General features: G+C 35.0%; 1 long non-coding RNA gene across 1 annotated transcript; it reads left to right on the top strand.

The window, feature by feature from the left end:
• The first annotated feature begins 4,494 nt into the window (after nucleotides 1-4,494).
• LOC122428607 lies at nucleotides 4,495-6,929 on the top strand. The gene is made up of 2 exons (XR_006265776.1): nucleotides 4,495-4,599; nucleotides 6,884-6,929. It is a non-coding gene; the product is annotated as an uncharacterized LOC122428607 (long non-coding RNA).
• Nucleotides 6,930-24,207: the final 17,278 nt, after the last annotated feature.

Raw genomic sequence — 24,207 nt, 5'->3', positions numbered from 1 at the left:
GTTAGTTACAGTTAAAATCATCTCAACTGATATAACAGTTAATAATTAAATAAGAAAGTTCTGAAAATTATTACAGTATTTTCACCTGGAAGGCTTTATGCACTAATATACAGATATGTACTTTCTGTCTGTGTGTGCTAAGTTGCTTCACTCATGTCCAACTCTCTGTGACCCCATGGACTGCCAGGTTCCTCTGTCCCTGAGATTCTCCAGGCAAGAATACTAGAATGGGTAGCCATGCCCTTCTCCAGGGAATCTTCCTGACCCATGTATCAAACCCAAGTCTCTTACATCTCCTGCATTGGCAGGTGGGTTCTTTACCACTAGCAACACCTGGGGAGCCCATGTAATTTCAAGCATGCATCAATTTTTAGCCCACAAGGTAATAATAGTTTCTTTTATCCAAAAATACTTGCATTCATAATAGTAACATACTTTTTTGCAAAGCTATGAAAATCTCCCTCTCTCCATTTTCTCTACTTAAATGTCATGGTTTGAAAGTAAAATAAAACCAAAATATTAATATGAACAGATTTGAAAGACTGTACTCTCTTCCATCTTAATGAAACTTGACTATAATGTAGACTCTTGATAAATCAAAACTCTCTGATACTATAAATATATTAATAATTTTTTAAATAGTGGATTCATTTGGAAAATTAACTTGGTGGAAAAATTTATTTTAATGTATGTATAGTTGGTTTGAATTTATAAGATCTGAAGATCTGAGAGGACGTGTTTGTATTTTTAATTGTGCGTGTAGCCCACCAGGCTTTTCTGTCTATGGGATTTTAAAGACAAGAATACTGGAGTGCATTGCCATTTCTTCCTCCATGGGATCTTCCCCTTCCAGGGGTTGAACCTGAGTCTCTCAAGTCTCCTGCATTGGCAGGTGGATTTTTTACCACTAACACCACCTGGGAAAACCTTTACTTACTATTAATAGCATGATAATCGATGAGTTTAAAATTATCAGGCTTCTCAATATCCCCTATTGTTAATGTTTACTATAAACTATGAAAAAGGAGAACTCTGATAAGGTCAAATTGATTGTCACCAATAAGGAAAGAGTGAGTAAATGTCTCACAATTTGCAAAACAAAATTCAAAGTTACAAAATACCTTGGCCTGAACATTTGTAAAATGTAAAACATTCTTTGCTCATTTGTTCCTTTAATGCAATAGATGAATATGCAGAGAGCCAAATAAAACATTCAACTATGGAAAAATGAACATTAGAACATGTAGTACTTTCCTTTTTATAACCTGATGTTTCCACCCAGGATATATTCACTCTGATGCTCCTCTAGTAGAAATTTGCATTTAGGAATGAAGCGAAATGGGCCAGAGTTAAGGCAGGACTCTATATCAGAGCAGAGGTTATGTTTAGAGTAAGTTCTTGGTAAGATTATCTGATCATAACTTTGGATTTTAGATGAGAAACCTCCAAATTGTATGCTTTGCTAGAACATGGAAAAGACAAAAATGGTAAAGAGGTTAGTTTTACATACTCCAAGGCCCATCTGGAAGGAAAACAGAAGATAATAATATGCAGATTCATGTGGCAAACAAATACTATATTTCTCAATTAAGGTACACTGTAGAGTCAATGATGACTCTGAGCTATCTCGTCTCTGTGATGAGCTGTCTTCACAGCATCGTCAGAGAGAAGTAAGTCAATAAATAGATTTTTAAAAGGAGGAAAGAGAAAGTTATTTGTGAGTCTTTCAACATCCTCATGAAAACCATTACTTCATGTATTTTGCACATTTGTCTGTGGGTGTGTAATTTGATCAGGTGGAAAATTAAGGGCCCATCCTTATCCTTTATGTTTACTATGTACGCCTGGTGCCTGGAAAGGTGCATGGGACTCCATGTACCTGGATATGAGAATAAATATAATATCAAAGTCTGTGTGTGATGATGTCAAATCATTTTCTGCTCTAATACCTATTATGGTTGACATTCACAAGGGCATTACCTTGCTGTGGGTATATGCTTATATTGTCATTCAAAACATATGCTCAGAAAAGGAAAGCACTACAATCATGTGTGATCACAGCAATCATTAACAACGCAGTGTCTTGGCGAAGATAAGAGAGTCTTATAACAATGTGTAAATATCTAGTGCTCCTTGCAACCCTATTTCATTCAATAAAAAATGTATATGATGTTTTATAAAAGGAACTGTAAATTCATTCGGTTTTACTTAAAAATATTTTGCATACTTAATTATTAGTAGACGTGATTTTCTGCACACCTCACAATCTCAGACAGTTGCAGCTGAACTATATATTTGCATAATATGTAGAACAGTGTGGCCTAGTTTTCCTTTCTCAAATGTGAGCTCTAGGCCTTCAAATTGCATTTGAATTAGTGGGATTCATGATTTTATTTTAGTGCCTGACAATGACTTGGTTTAGATAGTCTTTACTTCAAGAGTTGATGGTTCTCAAATTATAATCCAAATGTTTTGACCTTACTATCACTGCAAATATGTAGGAAATGTAAGGAAAATTTAGCCCTCAATTTTCTGATTCATTTACTCATCAAACTATCTTATTAAAGCCACTTCATATTCAGGAAATTTCTTAGCAAATTATTTCCAGCTTATTTCATAGTCCCAGGAAGTTGACACTTATTAACCTGAGCGAAATCCCCATAGAGTCTTCTCTGTGTATAATTCTGAGCTCATACAGATTTTACGTTGCTACAATTAATGGGGTGGTGGATCTCCAGATCCTCCCTAAAACATTTATTGTGAGCAACTCAAACCGAATTTCTATCAGCTTTTATTCCCAACCCCCTACCCACTCCACATGTTTCATGGAATAATTTTCAGTCACTTGCTGTTTCTGGAGCTGTATTCCCTAACATTTATCTGAATCTTGCCTCTGAATATGATTTCTTTAAAACCAGCATACTCTGTTTTTTAAATATTCTCTTATTATTGGTGGTAGTTCTTCTTTTCCTTACGAAACAATACAGGTCTCCTCTTCCTCTATTTTTTCTTAAAAAGAGAATCTAGGCCTTGATTTGTCCAATCTAAAAATCATAACAGTTTCAATGAGATCACAAAATGGGCATCTGTACACACAAAAGAATTTGATTTAACTAGTGCCAGGGGGAAAAAAGTAAAGGTCACTTGACAGCATGTTAAATCCAAATTGAAAATCATGTGATAAAAATAAATGAAAGGAAATGAAAGACATATTCTGGGTCATTGGGCTAAGGTGACCTGGAAGGGAGTGGAGGTATAAATTTGTGTACAAAAGTGTGAAAGCATAATATTATGAACTGGAAATCTATAGGATTTTTATGTAAATTCTGTAGGAAATATGAGGAGAAGGATGAAATGAGACAACCACAGTCAACTCTCAATTTACCAGGTTATTATGGGGAAGTGAGGCTGTGGTTAACTTGAAATCAATTGTAAATAGATCAGTTAAGCTCTAGGCATATACTAGCTACTTCATAGTGTTATAGACTGCCAGCAATAAAAATGATAGAACATGATTTCTTGAAATATTTTGCAAATATTGTAATTTAACAAAAAGAGTGAAATACTGAATAGGAGAAACTCAGTTGTGTTCTGTAATTATTTTGTTTTTGAGCATATGCCAGAGAACACACATCAGAGTTTGAATAGAGGATTGTCCCTACAGTCATACAGCCTGAGATTCCTTTTGCAATGGAAATAGGATGATGGGTTCTACTTCTCTTCAGAGATCAACTTCTCACTTTGGCTCATATCCTCTTTTTCTTGAGTTGTAATTATATATAATAAAGGCACAGATCTCAAAAGTACGGTTTATAGTTTTAACAAATAAATATTCCCATTTAATCAACACTTTCATCAAAATATAGAACATTTCCATCGTTCTCTCAAATGTTCTCTCAAACTTACTTCCTGTAAGTCCCCTTTTCTGCTCCTCAATTCAAACTTAATTACTGTTCTTATTTCTGTCTGTTGACTTATTTTGCCTTCTACTGAACTTCCTATAAATAGAAGTATACAGTATGTACTTTCGTTGTCTGTCTACTTAAGCTCAGCATGATCTGATGAGGTTCATCCAAGTATACCAATGGTTTACTTCTTTTTTTGCTGACTAATAGTCTATTATATGACTATATCATAATAGTTTATCCATTCTCCTATTCATGGGCATTGGGTTATTTCCAGTTTGCTGTTAACACTAGGAATATTTATATGTATGCCTTCTTTGAGAATTCCAACCTAATTTTTTTTTAAAAAAGTCCCCTTTGGAATAAGCTGAACAATGGCCACACAAAGACAGCAAGTACCAATCACTGGAACTTGCAGATGTTACATTATTTGGAAAAAGGGTCTTTGCACATGTAACTACACTGAAAATTTTGAGATGAGATGTTCCCCCTCTTTTGTCTCAGTGGTGTTAAATACAATTACATATACCTTATAAGGGGCTTCCCTGGTGGCTCAGTGATAAAGAATCTGCCTGCCTTGCAGGAGCCACAAGAGATGTGGGTTCAATCCCTAGGTCAGGAAGATCCTCTGGAGGAAGGCATGGCAAAACCCACTCCAGTATTCTTGCCTGGAGAATCCCATGGACAGAGGAAGGTGGCAGGCTATATTCCATTGAGTTGCAACTGCCTAGAGTTGGCAAAGAGTTGGACACGACTGAGTCAGCTCAGCACATACCTTGTAAGAGAAAAGCAAAGGGGATTTTGAGAGATGCAGAGAAGAGGAGGAGGCAATAGATGTCCATGGAGGCAGAGACTGGAGTGATGGTGGCCACAGCGAGGAATGCCTAGAGCCATCTGCAGGTGGGAGGTAAGTAAGAGACTCTCCTCTAGAGCCCTGCGAGGGAATGTAGTCCTATTAGATTTAGGATTTCCAGCCTCCAGAACTGTGGAAGAATATACTTCTGTTATTTTAAGTCACCAACTTAGTATTAATTTGTTAACAACAGCTGTAGTAAACTAATAAACCATCCCTGGTCTCTCCTGCCTTATTAGCTTTTGATTTGAAATTGATGATATTGTTTGAAGAAGGAACTATGCTTTCTCATACCCATTCTCAACTTTAACTTTTGAGTTTCATTCCTGTGTAATGAAGATTATTATATTAAACTAAATATAGTTAGAAAACTTGAGTTGCCACATCACTTGTTTTTATAAGGAGGAAAAAATTCTTGTTATGGTGCAAATTTTTTCTTAATGCTATACATAGAATTAGATCATCCCAAAATCTGGAGAGAAAAAGCTGAGATGAAAATGTTAGCTGCAACACATTGAGTAAAAGAAAATTTTGGCAGAGACTCTTGCTCTCAATAAGCTGACATCCATATTTGTCTACAAGCCATACCATTTTACTTAATCATCTACCACTTTCTGACTTCTCACCAAGATATTTCTATTAAGTTTATTGGGAGACTCTGGAGAATGGCCACAGGTCTTTTATTTTATATTTTATTTTAATTTAATTTAATTAAACTCAATTCAACAATTCATAATTAAGCACATAGCTTCTACTATGTGTGTGTCTGGGCTTCTCTGGTGGTTCAGATGGGAAAGAATCTGCCTGCAATGTGGGCAACCTGGATTCAAGCCCTGAGTTGGGAAGATCCCCTTGAAGAGGGCATGGCAACCCAATCCAGGGTTCTTGCCTGGAGAATCCCCTGAGAGCTGCAGTTCATGGGGTCGCGGAGTCAGACACAACTGAGTGATTAAGTGTGTGTCTAAGCAGCAAAAAATGTTAGGGTACAGATCAGAAAGATCCAGTGCCTAATCTCAAGTTGTTAACCACTCAATAGTAAATTGATTTGAGTTATAGAAATGTGACAGCTAGAAATACATATCAAATAACATTTTCACAAATGAAAAAAAATTCCTGCATCAAACATTATTAACAGTACTAGAAATGCTTTTTAGAAGTCATGCAAGTATTTCTCTTGGGATTTAGATTCAGGGGGAAAAAAGTGCTCTATTAGTCTACTTGGGCTGCCATAATAAAATTCCATGGAGTGGATGGTTTAAAGAACCAAGATTTATTTTCTCACCATTCTAGAGACTGGAAGTTTAATGACAAGCCCACAGGGTGGGTGTTTGGTAAGGATTCTCCTCTTGGATTGTGGACAGGCACCTTCTTGCTGTGTTCTCACATGAGTAGGAGGGGTGGAGAGATCTCTTTTTCTCACTCTTTTTAGAAGGTCACAGTTCTGTTGGGTTAGATCTCCACCCTGTGACTTCATTTAACTTTGAATGACTTCTGAAGACCCAGTCTCCAGATAAAGTCATATTGTGGGGTTAGAATTTCAATATATGAATTTAATAGTAGGGGGGCACAGTTCAGTCCATGGTACATGTTTCAATATTCTCTTCCTTGAAATCATATACATACACACACACACAAAAACACTCAAATTCCTTCATGACCCCAATGCCTACATCTCCTTGGGGCTAAGCTCCTTGAAGTTGTGTTTATCATCATACAATGCCTTCATTTTTCTCTTCTCCCATCAGAAACAGGAGGTTAAAATCAGGCTTTCTATCTCACCACTCTAATGATACCTTTAGGCAAGTAACATCATTGATCTACTTGCCAAATTCAATTGTCATTTTTTAAAAATGTCTCCTTTTCTTGCTCTTCTATTCCATTTGACAGTGATACCTTTTTCCAACTTGACAGTCTTCCTTTGGTTTCCATGAAATCATTGAAGTTGGAATAATTAACTAGTCTACTACTTGTTCATAATATGAGCTTCCCTGGTGGCTCAGGTGGTAGGGTCTGCCTACAATGTGGGAGACCTGGGTTCAATCCCTGGGTCGGGAAGATCTCCTGGATAGGGAAATGGCAACCCACTCCAGTATTCTTGCCTGGAAAATCCCATGGATGGAGGAAGCTGGTAGGCTATAGTCCATGGGATCGCAAAGAGTCAGACACGACTGAGCGACTTCACTTCACTATAATATGAACTCAGTAAATATTTGTATATAAGAATTGTTAATTATTTTAATTTTATTAGTTTATAGCTTCTATATATAATATGCCATGTTTCCAAGATTAAGCATCTAATAAAATGTATATACACATTAATTAGAGAAGAGATCATTTGATAATTTCAAGTTACCTTATTATTTTTCTCCTAACTATATTTATAAAAATTTTACATAAGCCAATATTATCTAAATTATAAATAACACTATTATATCTGTATCATCTTTTCAATAATTATATTTTATAAGCAATGTTTATTAAACATATGTTATAAATTAATGATTTTTAGCAAAATTAACATTATTTGTTATACAGGATGGAAACATTGGCAATACTTCATATTCAACTCATCATTATTTAAAAATTATAGCTCTGTCAAAATCATAATGGTTTATTCCAATTGAAGCTTCATACTCTTTGGTTACTTTTTTGGTTACTTATTGTGTCAATATTACATTAGTGTGACTTAGTATTCATACTCTTGAATCCAATTATTTTCTGAGTTGTTTGCATATCTAATAGCATTACTTCAGTTTCTATTGCATTCTCTTCATATCTTTAAACTAATTAGGATCACCTTTAAATATTTTACATGTCTAATCTCTGTAACCCAGAAATGAAAGGCATTTTAAAATCTTTATCTTCATACTGTTTTTTCCATGATTATATCATTTTTTAAAATCTTGAAAAATATTTAAATTACAAGATAGTTTACTTTCAAAGTAAACTTGCTTAGAATTTTAAAAGTTTATCTCTTCAAAGTTGTCTGGGTAAATTTCCAGAAGATACGGACCCCAGATGTAGGATGAGAATTTGAGAAGTTATTGTACCTCTCTATTTCTGGAAAAAGGTACATAGAGGACAAGTTAACCAAACCCCTAATGTTTCAGTTTCTCTGACTTAGCCTGGATGACTATGCTTAATAAATTTGCTTTACAAATTGTGAAATATACATAAAAGATAAATAAAACATATACATGTATGTATACAGCTTAACAATCAATAATTAATTCTCAAATTCTTAGCCATCATATTAAAAAAGAAAACATTGCCAGTATGTTAAACTGCCACTCTGTGTAATATGGCACCCTCTTCCTGCTTTTCAAACAGTTATACATAATTTTGGTTAATGATTCATTTGTTTTTTTCCAAAATAATCCCATTGGTTTTTTCCCTAAAGTAAAAAAAATAGTAAGAAATGGGTAGTTCAACCCAAGACAAGGATGAAGGGAGTTCCCAGGAAATTAGAGAAAAGAAATAGGAAAACACTCATGTGTCAGGCCAGAAAATCAACCAATTCAAATTGGAGTGGAAGGATGGGAGATTTAGATAACTATATCATCAACAAAAAGAAATGGATCAATTCATGGAGAATTAAAGGCATTTAAACTTATGACAAAGATTTAACAAATGAATAAGACTAAGTGTATGAACATTAATGCAGTTATCAACTCCAACAAAATAATTATAAAGAAAATGTATAGATATCTGAAAATAACATTTACAAAGGTGAAATACAAATCCTCATTATTGTTGGAAAAGAATAATAATACAGTACATTTGGTAGGAGGTAGGGCTTATGGGATTTTATGAACTTACACTCTTGTGAATGTGTATTTGTGCATAAAATGTGGATGAGAAAAAAAACATGCCAATTATCAATATTTATATATAAAAATCAGTAGAAATAGCTAGAGTGCTAAAAATATTTTTCTCTCTAGGAGAATCATGAAGGGTAACTATTTAATATTTAGAATTACATCCAAGCAGTCCACAAAAATATATTTTCTAAAACATTATCATAAAATGAATTTGTATACATATTCTGTCATTTTTATTGAGAACTGATGAGTAAATACAAAATGCTGGCCATCATGAATGGAAATGCTATGTTTCTCTAGGCCAGTTTTTGTCCATTGAGGGAATAATTAAAATAATCTTAGGGGCTTTAAATTTCTGGTTTATTTCTTTAATATGAAGTGTTCAGTAAAGACAGTTATTATGCACTATCTATAGAGTCTTTACATCATTTTATGAATAAAATGTACATTAATGGTAATGTTACTGAGACTACATATAGACAGAAATATTTACAGTAATATTTACTATTCATTTTTTTCTTTAATAGTCTTGTCTTTCCTTCCTACATTCCAAGGACCAAGGTTTGCTATCAGTTCTCCATAGAGTCGAAACAGAAGTGGAACCTCACTTCTAATCCTTTTTCATCCTTTGTGGCTGTTGTTCAGTCGTTAAGTCGTGTCTCTATGAACTGCAGCAGGCCAGGTTTCCCTGTCCTTCACTATCTCCCAGAGTCTGCTCAAACTCATGTCCCTTATCATTCCGAATTATGGCCTACTGCCTTCCTATTCTACTCTGAGATTCAGAAAAAGGAATTAAAATTATATCATTTTTAATATCATAATTTTTGATGAAACAGTTTTTAAAAATTATTTTCTTTCAGATTCATCACTTCTGGGCAACTGGCTATAGCGTTTATGTCTAGTGCTTTTGTTTCTGATAGAATTAGATTGGTTTTCCTTTAGAAAAAAATTGTTTTTTACAGTGGTGATTCAAAATGATCCTTATTAGATTCTAAAATATTTGTTAGGTTAGTGTTTCTGTAGTTATTGAAGTCATATTTTCTTATTGTCCCCACAGCACACCCAAGATGCAACCAAAGACATAAGTGGTTTTCCACTAAAATGCTGTTGATGATTATTTTCATAAATTTGTGACAAAATAAATATAAACAGTAAATACAATTATCTTAACTTTCCTCCTTCTTATGGAATATTTAAAATCCTTACTTAATTAAAGAATATTTGAAGCTCCAGAATTTATTGTAATTTTGAGTTAGAAAATATTCCATTAACTAGATGAATAGGTCTGTTCTCACTATTGATCTTTTTTGCTTTGAATAAATAAAAACAAAGGCATCTGCTTATATGCACCCAAAGCTTTGTGTGACTTCTAAGTACTGAATTATGTATTCCATATAAATGGATTTTTCTTTTATGGCTTAGTTTTCCAATATAATTCCCAGCTGAATTCAATTTTCATGTAAGTGAAGAAACAGCCATTCTAGCTTAAGGTAGACAGCTACATAGGATATAAAGGAAAATTAATGCATATTGGTAATACAGATGACCAAACATCTCATCCGTGTTTGGATTAATATACTGGGTAAAATGCTCACTCATGTAGTTTAAGAATGTGGTAATCAAATGTGACCAAAATGCACTGTACTATAGCAGAAAGTCTTGAAAAATAAAAACATGTCCACGTATAGTTTAAATAAATCCATCAATATACAATAGGTTAAAAAAAGGAAGTACACAATTTTAGTAGGACATTCTTATTTTCTGATAACAGTATTATTAACAGAAATCAATTATGCTTATTTCACAAAATAATTTTTTGTTCTATTGTTAAATAAAATCTTATGGTATAAGTAAACTGCAGGTTTATAAAGTATGACATTACAATATTCTTATATACATCAAACTCAATATGTTTTACTATTGGCAGAATAAACAAATTAAAATGATTTTCATCTTTGATACAATTGTATATACATGTGCTTTCTCTTAGTTTTCATATCTGACAGGACAATATTTAATACTCACATATTTAACATGATATTTGCAATACAATTGAATTATAATAAAGTGTCAAATTTCCTTGTAATATATGTTGTTAGTACTAAATTTATTCTGTCCTCTTTATTCAAAATTTATATAACTACCCCACTACATATGGGCTTAATCAATTTTAAGATTATTGGCAAAATCAATATAAGATTCCATATTTTGGCTGTATACAAATCTCCTTTATATCTTTATTTATATATTTTATTATACACTGTTTATTTAAATCTTTATTATTTTATATCTTAAAAAGAAGCAATAAAGTAAAATGAATTATTTTCAATAAAAATTTACAGATTATATATGTGTATCAGTCATAGAAAAGATGCTTAAAGATATGTATTTTGAATCATTCCTACTAAGTAAGTTACATAATCTCACTGCAGTGTGTGCATAAACTTCACAGGTAAGTGGGTGCTTTGTTATTCGGAGAGAAGATAAACTTTAATCATTGTAACAGATGTTTAAGTCTGCATATCAGAAACGCAGTTTTGCTCCATTAAGGAGACATTTTAATAAGGAAAATAATGCAGAATGCTTAAGAAGTACTCTTCTTTTGAAAATGAAAAATCAGTCCTATAAAATGTGAAGGATTGTTTGAGCTATGTCCTTTACTTTATACATGGAATGAGGTGTCCTGGGGTAATGCTAAGAATGGTTTATGCTAAATTTATGAAGATTTTGTGGGAAATTTAAACTGGAGTTTGCATAGAAAATGTTCGGTATGAAATGAAAAAAAAAAAAAACCTCTTGTTAATTGTAAGTAAAAGTTTAATATTTTTAATCATTTTAAAGATAGCCTAAAGACTAGCCATGCAAATAACACTAATAATTGACACTAATAGACAATATGTGCCAAGTATCAATAAGCACTTTACATGAACTATTCAGTTTAACTGACTATGGTTCTGTCTTCCCAAAAATAGCTTAAAATTCTAGTTCATAAAAAAGATGATACACATTATCAGATACTTGAAATTTTTATATAATATATAGCCTGTTAAATTGATTGTGCATGTATAGGTGGTTAGCTCTTTGTCTCCTTGAGACCCCTAATATTTTTTAATCGAAAACCAAAAAAAATAAGCACTTAGTTAATTGCAAAATCATTGGGAAATGCTCTTTTATCATGATGGTAAGGGTAAGTTCAAGCTATGATGCACCTCTTCTGCAATGATAGAAAAAATGAAGAGAATAAGAACTAAAATAAAACAGCTGGTATCAGTAATTTAATATATTCATGAGCCCATGAGAGAACAGAAAATTGGCATGAATACCTTTACGATTAGAGAAAAATCCCATTTTTTGAGGACCGTGGCATAAACTGAAAATATAAGATTCAGTCATGCTAGCTCAATGCAGTCATCTTAGGTTTTGTTTATGGTCTGTGCGTGTTGGAGGAGAGGGGTGAAGCATGAAGGTTTGGGAAGCAGAGACAGAAGATATAAGCACACAATCGCAGCTTTCACATCCTCCTGATTATGCCACAGTTGTATGGATACAAATAGATGTCTACTTTCATATGTAAATATTCATTAAACTGAAGATAAAAAATAAATTGAGGGACCAACATTTAATGGATGCTCAAAGAGGAAAAGCATCTGAGAGAGCCAATATGCTGTGGGGTCACCATAAATTCATTCTAAAGCAGAGATCTGATCTTTCCATTTGTAGCACAAGATTGAGAAATGTGTCATCACTTTTGTCTATCGAACTGCAGGGTTTGTATAAAGTAAGCTTGGAAACAGCAGCAACAAGACAGAATTGGAATGGACATTTGGATATCATGGGTCACACAAAATGTGTGTTTGCTAGAATCCTTTCTAGCTTTTAAGCTGAGGATCTCAGAGTGACAACTTTCAGATGCTGACAGAATGAGATGAAAAATCACTTTGTGGATGCTGTATTTACAATCAGTAGACTCAACATCCAACTTCTTGGCATCTTTCCCTTTGAGATGATGTGGAAACCCCGTCTGGTAGCATACCCCTGCAAAGCCCCTCTTATGACTGGAACAGGTTCCTTTCTGAGACCAGGAAAAGACATCATTACCCCAGGAGAGAAATCACAAGTCATCCTGAACTTCTTTTAGTCTTTCTGATGCTCTGGGCCAAATGAAAGGAAACAGACCATCAGCCTTTAAGAGGCGTGGTATACAGGAAATAAATGTTTACTTGACAGTTCAGTTCAGTTCATTCACTCAGAGTGCATATTAAAAACTCAAGTATTGGAGGGATTTCTAAGTCTTGGTACATTCAAAATTTGATTCAGTTGTCGTAATTTGTTTATAATCACATAACACTGCTACATGAAACATGTGATTCTCTAATGGTTCACACGAGGTGTGTAAAACCAAAGATTGTTATAGATACCAAAGATTTGTTACTTTTAGATATGCCCTTAAGCAAGAGTGAGTTTTGACTTATAATTAACTTTTCATGTACTAATTAATAATGCACCTCTAAAACATGCAAAATAGATAACCAGCTGAGAGTGTTTTCTGCTGATTTCAATTGTGAGCAAAAAACTACACCAACCCCCTAAACCCTGGTAGTAAGTTTTGCTTCCCTTTTAAATAAAAAATGTAGAAGCAGCTTGATCACAGCCTCTGTAAATCTGAAATGTGTATTTTCTGGCCATTTAAGCAAAGCTATTTCTCTGTTTTGTCCAGTGCTAATGCTTATTTAGTCCTTCACATGATTCTCGCTGATGCACATTCGTTAGCTAAATTTTATTTTTGAATTATAGAAGTGCCTGGGAAGGTTCCTATGGCCTAATGACTGAATCTGAGGGTTCAAATGAAGGTTTTTTTCTCTCTCTCTCTCTTTTTGCCTTGTCTCACTCTGCCTCTCAAAATATATTTTTCTTCTCTCATATCCTTCTACTGTAGATTGAAAGCCTATGCAAGAGAGTTTCTTGCAACTAGTTTCTGCTACTTCTATCCTCATATGACCTTGTCACCAGCTCAAACAGAAAAGCCCCAGAGGAGACGGTGACTGGCCCAGCTACATCTCACACCTACCCCTAAATCCTTGTAGCAGAAGATGAGTGAGATCTGATGAATCCACCTAGATCTAAGTCCACACCTGTCACTGGGTGAGATACCGTGTCTGACAGCACCACTACTCCCACAAGGACCAAAGCATTAAGGATGAGGTCATCTTTAAAGGAAAGGATGCTAAACACAAAGTTTAAGTCCACTAGGGTTGATGCACAAGCCAGAATCAGGAAATGCGGAGCAAACCTACATATGTCAATATTACAATAGTTGTTTACTTATCATATTATCAGGGTCCAGTCAGAAAATAACACTAGTTACTTTAACAGAGAGAATTTATGTAGAGAATTAGTTAAACAGGTGGTGGGTGAGTGAATATTAGGCACTCAGTCATGTCCAATTCTTTGTGACCCCATTGACTGTAGCCCACCAGGCTCCTCTGTCCATGGGATTCTCCAGCAAGAATACTGGAGTGGGTAGCCATTTCCTTCTCCAGGGGATCAACCTGACCCGGAAATGCAACCCGGGTCTCCTGCCTTGCAGGCGGATTCTTTACCATCTGAGCCACCAGGGAAGCCCTAAACAGGTACCGGAAGACTTAAAAGACAAAGTAACACTGAGTTATCTCAGAGGTGATAACTGCAAGAAGCAGCTAGAACCTCTAAGTCTGAGAGAACTTTTCTCCCCCTATCAAAAGAAGTTGGGATTTTCGAACCCAGAAAGTTAGATGTTGGTACCTGCAGTGCTAGGAGCCGGACCTCTGAGGAGGGAGTATTGGCCCACTAGTGATCTGTGAGGGACCGCCATGAGGTTCACTCTTGGGATTTGTAAAAACAAACTGGAAACAGGTACTAGATACCACTCTGAGTGAAGAGCATTTGCTGAAGGGACAATGAAAGTAAAAGAAAGCAGAATAAGGAGGAGCAAGTCCTTTCTTCTTCCTCCAGCCTTCCAGTCTTCTTCTAGTGTCCCCTATTAGCAAAGCTTATCACAGCTCCTGCCAGCAAAGCAGAAATGTAGTTTATCAAGTCCCAGCCTCAGCATCACAAAGAGGTTAGAAGGGTAGATTTGAAGCTGAGAGACAACAGCTTAATAACAAGCACATCAATGATGGTAGCATCAATTATACATCCACTAGAGGATATTTATGCACTAGTAGTGGGGTTTTGTCTGTATCTGTAGACACACCAATAATTAGAAACATCTAAGCGCAAATCACCACCAGACATCTCCTTGCATTCAGTCCATTACCACCCACTGTTTTTTTAAAGCCATTATAGGTAATACACACACTCCAAGGTCTAAGTAGATTATGATTCCAAAGATCTCTACCTAGAGCAGAAAGAACTGAGTTTTCAAAAAAAAAAAAAGTTTTAATTCAGTTAAACAGTCTTTGTTTTCCTTTCATTTTCTTATACTTCTCCTCTCCTCACAGAACATCCCAAACATTGTTTTAGAAATGGTGCAGTATTTAGTTGATTCTTTTAGCCCACCTTAAAATTAATGATGGATATAAGAGAAAAATAGACATTAGGACTTTATTATGGTAAAGATATTTTGAAATCCATTAGGAGGACTGTAGCAATCTTGATACGCATGCATAAATGATTTGTTTTTGAAAATTCACTAAATAGCAGTGGAAAAGTTTAATGTGAAATCTCACCACAGCTAATTATATGTATTAGCTATGTTGAGTAGTTTGCTAGCCCAGATAACCTTTAAACTTTGGCTGTAATGGTAATTTACTTAATGGAGGCGCTTAATAGAAATATTGAGACAAATATACCTCCTTAGATTTACTGAGATTGGATTGGGATGTTAGAAGACATGAATGTGCAGTGCACACATACTGACAGAAAACCATGTCATTTTAATGATTCATAATTTCTAATTAGCCATGATTATTCTGAGTGGTTGTGGATATACATTTTAATTGTATCACATACTGCAATTTCCAATTTCCGTGGAGACGCTGATGAAGTGAAAGTCATATTGCAAAGTCATCATTTAAATATTTGAGAAATGGAAGGCTTTGAGAGGGATAAATATCCACAGCTTAATTATAATTTCTATTGATCTCAAAAGTCAATTTTGTCCCTGTAATACAGATGACTGTCTCCTCTTTTCTAGCTCAATGTCATGGCAGAGTTTTGGAATTGTGATGATGCCCTGTTCTCAGTGGATGAAGAGAATGCTATCCATTATGTATTCAACTTTTTCAAAGATAAAAAGTCATCAAAGTTATAGAGATAGGACAGGTAGAGCAAGTGAACAAAATGTCATTGTCGCAGTTGGAGAGTTTAGTTTGAGTCAGAACTGACTGTTGAAGGTAGAAAGACCTCAACTTGGTACTCATTTGTCACATGATTACTTAGTAGAATTATTTGGAGGATAGTTAATCAGATTAATTTTGCACTTAGGCTTTAAAGTCCAAAGTAAAGAACTGGTAGGTTTGCAAGCAAAAGACAAGATATGTCTGAGCAAGATATGTCTCCCAGTAGCCTCTGATGTAAGAAGAGGAAATAAAGCAAGTAGCAGAAGTGTATCTCCATGATGATTAGAACAGTTTACAGCTATTTGATGGCTTCTTCTAGGTACAGGAACACTCTATGTCATCTAGGTCTCAGGTTACATGGCATAGGAAAGTTGAAATAAGCACAACTAAGCCATCTTAGAAGTGGTGCCCGCTTCTATTCATTTGTGGCCCAGAAACTGAATGCAATCATTAAGAAGACTTATCCCATTTCAACATCCATTTGTAACGACACACAGCGTGTTTCTTCACTTGAGATTCCATGAAGACAAGGGGAGACTGGTTATGAACAAATACTGCTACATTTAGATTGAGAAATGGATATCATTTACAGTATAGTTAACTAAATAAAAACAATTACTTATCAAAACTATAAATGAAATTCTGAGAATTTAATGTAATCCTTTGATTTCTTCTCATCAATAAATTGGTAATAATAGCTTGCAAGACATGACCAGTGAATTGCCTCTGCTTTAGATTAATCAGATCTGGATTTCTTTTTTTCATTCTATTTGACTTGGTATATCTTTCATGCTTATCTTATGCAATAGCAATAGGCTTAATTATGTAGTGTCCATATAATGTAACTCAATTACAAATTGAAAAAAACTGCTTACACATATTTAAAATCATAATACATACTAAGGAATATTGATAAAAATTTTGCAAAAATGCATTAATATGTTGATTTAGTCAACAAACATGTACCAATGCATAGAGCCTCTCAGTTCAGTTCAGTTCAGTCCCTCAGTCATGTCGGACTCTTCGTGACCCCATGGAAAGCAGCATGCCAGGCCTCCTTGTCCATCTCCAAATGCCGGAGTTTACTCAGACTCACGCCCATTGAGTCAGTGATGCCATCCAACCATCTCATCCTCTGTCATCTGCTTCTCCTCCTGCATTCAATCTTTCCCAGCATCAGGGTCTTTTCCAATGAGTCAGCTCTTTGCATCAGGTGGCCAAAGTGTTGGAGTTTCAGCTTTCGCATCAGTACTGGCAATGAAATTTCAGAACTGATTTCTTTAGTATTGAATGGTTTGATCTCCTTGCAGTCCAAGGAATTATCCAGAGTCTCTTCCAACACCACAGTTCAAAAGCATCAATTCTTCGGCACTCAGCTTTCTTGATAGTCCAACTCTCACATCCATACATGATTACTAGAAAAACAATAGCCTTGACTAGACAGACTTTTGTTGACAAAGTAATGTCTCTGCTTTTTAATTTGCTTTCTAGGTTGGTCATAACTTTCTTGTCAAGGAGTAAGCATCTTTTAATTTCATGGCTGTAGTCACCATCTGCAGTGATTTTGGAGCCCCCCAAAATAAAGTCAGCCACTGTTTCCAGTGTTTCCCCATTTATTTGCCATGATGTGATGGGACCAGATGCCATGATCTTTGTTTTCTGAATGTTCAGCTTTAAGCCAACTTTTTCACTCTCCTCTTTCTCTTTCATCAAGAGGCTCTTTAGTTCTTGTTCATTTTCTGCCATAAGGGTGGTGACATCTACATATCTGAGGTTATTGATATTTCTCCCAGCAATCTTGATTCCAGCTTATGCTTCCTCCAGCCCAGCATTTCTCATGATGTACTCTGCATATAAGTTAAATGAGCACGGCGACAATATACAGCCTTGATGGACTCCGTTTCCTATTTGGAACCAGTCTGTTGTTCCATGTCCAGTTCTAACTATTGCTTCCTGACCTACATGCAGGTTTCTCAAGAGGCAGGTCATTTGGTCTGGTATTCCCATCTCTTTCAGAATTTTCCACAGCTTATTATGATCCACATGGTCAAAGGCTTTGGCATAGTCAATAAAGCAGAAATAGATGTTTTTCTGGAACTCTCTTGCTTTTTTGATGATCGAGCAGATGTTGGCAATTGATCTCTGGTTCCTCGGCCTTTTCTAAAACCAGCTTGAACATCTGGAAGTTCACTGTTCACATATTGCTGAAGCCTGGCTTGGAGAATTTTGAGCATTACTTTACTAGCATGTGAGATGAGTGCAATTGTGCGGTAGTTTGAGCATTCTTTGGCATTGCCTTTCTTTGGGATTGGAATGAAAACTGACCTTTTCCAGTGCTGTGGCCACTGCTGAGTTTTCCAAATTTGCTTGCATATTGAGTGCAGCACTTTCACAGCATCATCTTTTAGCATTTTTAATAGCTCAGCTGGAATTTCATCATGTTCACTAGCTTTGTTCATAACGATGCTTCCTAAAACCCACTTGATTTCACATTCCAGAATGTCTGGCTCTAGGTGAGTGATCACACCATCATGATTATCTGGGTTGTGAAGATCTTTTTTGCACAGTTCTTCTGTGTATTCTTGCCACCTCTTCTTAATGTCTTCTGTTTCTCTTTGGTCCATACCAATTCTGTCCTTTATTCAGCCAATCTTTGTATGAAATATTCCTGGTGTGCTGCAGCTCATAGGGTCGCAAAGAGTCAGACACAACTGAGTGAATGAAGTGAGCTGAACTGATACATATACATACATATATATACAGATGCATACATATATGCTTATTTTTTAATTGAAGAGATGGTTTAATCTGAATTCTTCAATTTCTAAATTGTTTCCAATCTTTCCAGAGAGAAAAATGTCTTTCATTTTGAATTAGAGCTGGAAACTGATACTGCTTTGAGCAAAATCCTATGCTCTTTGACAGGTATTTTTAAAAACATATTTATATTCTCTAAGTAAGCAACTTAAAGAATTAAAGCAAATTAATTTTGTCACCATTTCACACCCAATGTTAAATAAGTATTCTCTTTTTATATATAGTATTCTATCACTTTGTGTAGATCACAAGGTAGAGATATAGAGAAATATATATTTAGAGAGAGAAATTAAAGTTAACTTTCCCATGAAAACACAGAAACAATTGAGAGTTTATCCCTAGAGTCATCAGTGATCAATAACTACTTTACAAAAGAAGTTAAGGTTATCAAAAATGATTCTTCAAATTGCAGTCACAGCTTAAAAGGACATTCCCCAGTTCTTCTGAGTGAAGATGTTTAACTGCAAGTTCGTAACTCTCAAGGGTTCTGTGACTGAGCAGAGTGAGAAATGGGGTGGTGTCCATAAATTTCCTGACAACTTTTGCTCTCTATCCACATTATGCATCTTTTTGGAGAGTGGATCTATACTTTTAATCTCTTTCTCCAATAGACCCTGAAATGTCAAGAAACCCTATTCTCAAGGGTGTGGCAAGTCAACTTGAACCTATAAGAAAGGGACCAAGTGACAAAGAATAGCAGCATGCAGCCTCTTCTAGTTGGAACTAGATGGCTACTGGGGAGCCCTTGTTCTAATTTTCTTTCAAAACCCCACGAGATTGATCACGAGTCATTTTTCAGTGTGCTACAAGCAGCCATAAAGTCCCTATGACAATTTCCTTAAAGGTTAGCTGGTTGATTTGTGACTTGGAAAGCCTTTTCTTCCAGCATGTGATTTTCTCAAAAGGAGTTTATGGGGAAAGATCATGAGGAGAATGGAGGAACTTTATGACATGACAAGTAGTCTGTGTGGCTTTCACGATGTGTAGAGGATGGATGAGGGCGGACATCATGTTATACCCTAGAAACCTGATATCCTGAGGATACCTTGAGCTGTAAGGACACTCAACCTTAGTGGAGTGTCACGTTTATATTTTCAGACTTGGAGTCATTTTTCCTGGGTTCAAATCCTGGCCCTCTCACTTAGCTGTTCTGTAACTTGGGGCAACTTTCTTAATCCTCTTTGCCTCATTTGTAAGATAGAGATGGTGTAGTAATGTTACCTACTATTTATTAAGTACTTAGAAGAGGGTCTTGTGATAGTAAAACACCATTAAAAAATAAAATCAAGTTCTAAAACTCTGTGTTGATAAACAGGTAATATCTAAATTGCTGGAATTTGGGAACTAAACTCAATACTCTGTAATAAAGGAAAAGCATCTGAAAATATATATATATATATATGAATATATCTATTTAGATGAGAAGAAAGTGACCCCAGGTCTCACCTGTATGGTCCTGACCACTAGAGCAGTTGTTCTAAAGACATGTTTGAGAGACGTCTCTCAAATTTGTGCGTTGGTATTTTAGTTCAAATTGTTGGGGTTTGGGACAGATTTGCAGTAAGGAATAGGAAAGTGCTAGAGAAAGAAAAGACATTAATGATAAGAATAAGGGCTCTTGGGAGCTTATCAACATCAGCAAGTTGTCTAAATTCTGCTTCAGTTGAAAAAAAAAAAGTGGACATTTCAAACGTGTATTGCCTTATGGTTATCTTGGGATTGTGGATGTACAAGGGGTGGTAATATAATCTGAATTCAACTCAAGAAAGAGTCTTTAATATATTCTTTAAATTCAGAAGAAACACTTTCCTCCTAAGCATCAAGATATTAAAATAAACAGGGACACCATGTTTTATTCTTTCATTTTAAACCTCTTAAATTAAAAAAAATACATGTATCACCTCTAAGTCTCTTAATCTAACTTAAGCCAAAATACACCTGGACATTTTTCAGCAATATTTTCTAATTAATCTGTTTAAGTGAAAGTTATCAAAAATTTTCTGTATATTGTCAAGCAGTTCTTGTTTCAATACTGAGCTGCTGCAACTATAATTCACAGTTGTAATCACTCACCATACTGGATACTTCTAGTTGCTAAAGATTTTACATTAAAGTGTTCCCAGTGGATAGTAAAGTAATATCACAGATTCCACTGAAACTCATTCTCAATAAGGTCTATCACTGGAGTGAATTTTCTAGATAAATCAAGTCCCCAAATGTCACTATTGATGAAATTGATTCTGCAATACTGTCTGCATATATTAAAAGTATCTTCCTAATTTATTTTGTCTCTGTGTACATGATAAGACAATGATACGAAGTAGTGTTTCCCAAATTTGGTTCATTTTGAGAATTACATGGGAAAGTAATCTATGGTGGACTCTTAACTCTTTATTTTAAATAAATGTCCCAAGTGATTTGAGCATGAAGGAAACATATCAATGTAAAATAACATGCAAAATGGTTCAGATTTACTGTTTGATGTTAGAAAATTTATGTTCTACATTAAATGTAGACAAAATGTTCTTACAAAATGTTCTAATGTTAGAACATTTAGGGGAGAGTGGACAGTTTTTTGAGACTTAGAATTATTCTTTTCTGGGTTTTAAACACAATGCTTTTTATAAATCAGAGAAATGAGTGACAAGAAGTATGAATAAAAATAGAAGACCGGAGGATGCAGACTTTACAAACCACTTCTATTTAACAAAGCTGACATGTATTACATGATGAAAACAAAAGCATAATTGCTAAAAAATTATAGCTTTAATTCAAATCTCAAAACAATAATCATGCAAATTTATTTAAAATCTCAACATTTTTAGAGAATTGTGTACTTGTTCAAATAATGGGAACTCATAAGAAATATAGAGACTAACACAGCTTTAAGTACTAGCTGGAATTCTTCTATTGTAGCCAGACAGACACATCACTTGATTGGAATTGGGAAAGAATATGAGATGAAATAAAACTCTTTTTATTTTTTTAATTTAGAGGTAAGAAGATATATTATGAACCTACAATTTGACTCCCAAATAGACCACAGTTCTTTACTGATAATAAAAATCAGTGATGAAGAAGCTACCCATATCTGAACTGCAATGGGTTCAGGTATTGCAGTTCAATACAACGGTACCCTTTGCGTGCCTGTACCTGTTCAGTTCAGGTCAGTCGCTCAGTCGTGTCCGACTCTTTGCCACCCCATGAACTGCAGCACGCCAGGCCTCCCTGTCCATCACCAACTCCTGGAGTCTACTTAAATCCATGTCCAGCCAGTCGGTGATGTCATCCAACCGTCTCATCCTCTGTCATCCCCTTCTCCTCCTGCCCCCAATCCCCCCCAGCATCAGGGTCTTTTCCAATAAGTCGGCTCTTTGCATCAGGTGGCCAAAGTATTGGAGTTTCAGCTTCAACATCAGTCCTTCCAATGAACACCCAGGACTGATCTCCTTTAGGATGGACTGATTGGATCTTCTTGCAGTCCAAGGGACTGTCAAGAGTCTTCTCCAACAACACACTTCAGTCACGTCTTTTCTGGCTCTTTGTGACCCTGTGAACTGCAGCCTTCCAGGCTCCTCTGTCCATGGGATTTTCACAGCAAAAATACTGGAGTAGGTTGTCATTTCCTCCTCCAGGGGATATTCCTGACCCAGGGATTGAACCTGCATCTCCTGTGGCTCCTGCATTGCAGAAAGCCACACACTTGGTGCTTCCCACATACTTGGGAGGCCCTCAACATACTTAGCAGCCTTGAAAATAAATACTATGGTCATTTAGATATCAATAAGTCAAAACACACTGAAAGCAACTAAGAAAATGAAGAAGGTAATTTCAAACCCACTTGCCTGTCAAACAGGGAAGTCTGACTGACACAAACCAATGGTCTTTACCTACAATATATTGCCTTATCTATGGATTGAACTTCACTTTACTTCTCTTTTCTTTTTGTTTTAAACTACTGGAAAATAAGTAACAAAAATCCAATCATGATTTAACTTATTGATATGAAATACTAGAAGAAAAAATAATGTCTTTATTATAGACTTAACTATAAATTATGAAATTGAATAAATGAAACTATTCCATTGTACATCATTTTAAAATAAGAACTCTAGAAATTAGTAACAGAAATAACATTAAAATTCCTACAGAAACAAATCTACATAATCTACTTTGTTGGATGACAGAAATTTTAAAAGATAAAGTCTACAGATTAATCTCTTTTAAAGTATGGGTGTCTTTAACAATCACTTATATAATTTATTTGTATTGGAATGCTTGTTATTTTTTGACTGAAAAACTATTTATATGCAGGTAACAGGAAGAAAAAGAACCACTATGAGACATGGGAAATATACCAAACTCTTAATCAGACTTTTTTTGATACACCTAGAATTGACTGTGTATTTGTAGTGATATAACTAAAAAAGTACTCTGAATATTGTCAAGGAGAAACAAATGGAAAGTTATAACAATCAATAGGCTATGATTATCCCTGAAAATATATAATTTTCCTCTTTAGTACAACTCAGACATCTCGGTCAGTCTCCTGCTGTTCCATTAACTGCTGTTTCTCAGTTATCAATTTAGCATTATAAAACTCAGAATGAGACTGATTGTAAAAATATTCAAATTCCCAAAAATAGTATAAAATCATATCTTTAATTATAGCAAAATTTCTAAAGCTATTGATACACCTTCAGAGCATATATTCTTTCACAGATACTGTGACCGATTCTGAGCAAATAAGTTCATCAGTTTCCATTTCTATAATGTTTATCATCTAGTCCAGGAAGAGAGTCTTTGATTGCCATGATTTTAGGTGGAAGTTTCTGTGTTAGAGGAGTGTCCAGATTAATCCTTTTTTTTCTTCCCATTCCAATTCCTCAGAACAAGATGAACTAAAGATGCTATTTTAGCCTTTCCAGGCCATTACATATGGTCAGAGGGTTTATTCTCCTCCCTGATCTCCTATTCTTACCCTATTTGAAGATCTGATCTACTCCCCAAGGTTTTTCCCTAACTTCTTTTCATAAATTCTTATCACCACGACATAACCAATTGTCTGTAATGAGATATTCTTTTATTTAGTGCAGCAAGAACGAAAGGGTTTGGGAAAGGGGAGTTAGAAAAGGAACATCTATACTTGTCTGTACATGACTTTATTAATGAGCTGATTCCACATTTTGGATATTTTGTCAACAGACTATGACTCATAGCCTCAGCATTATTTCAAAACATGTCTGGTTTCCCAAGGAGCATGTCCCTTCCAAATTAATTTACAAAAACAAGTTCCAACCTACTTCTTCAACATAATCCTAATATAATACCCAATTACAGCTTTATTTATTCATAACTTTTTCTAATAAATGCAAGCTACCTTTTGCATACTTTAGCTAACTGCCACTTTTTTTTTTTTTTTTTTTGAGGATTAAAACACATTAGACAGAGCCTGGCAATCAATTCTTCATTACATACCTGGAAAAATATGC

The sequence above is a fragment of the Cervus canadensis genome, chromosome 27 (assembly GCF_019320065.1).
Source record: "Cervus canadensis isolate Bull #8, Minnesota chromosome 27, ASM1932006v1, whole genome shotgun sequence".
Taxonomy (NCBI): Eukaryota; Metazoa; Chordata; class Mammalia; order Artiodactyla; family Cervidae; genus Cervus; species Cervus canadensis.
Note: the sequence above shows the minus strand (reverse complement) of the source record. Positions and strands in the feature narration are given on the sequence as shown.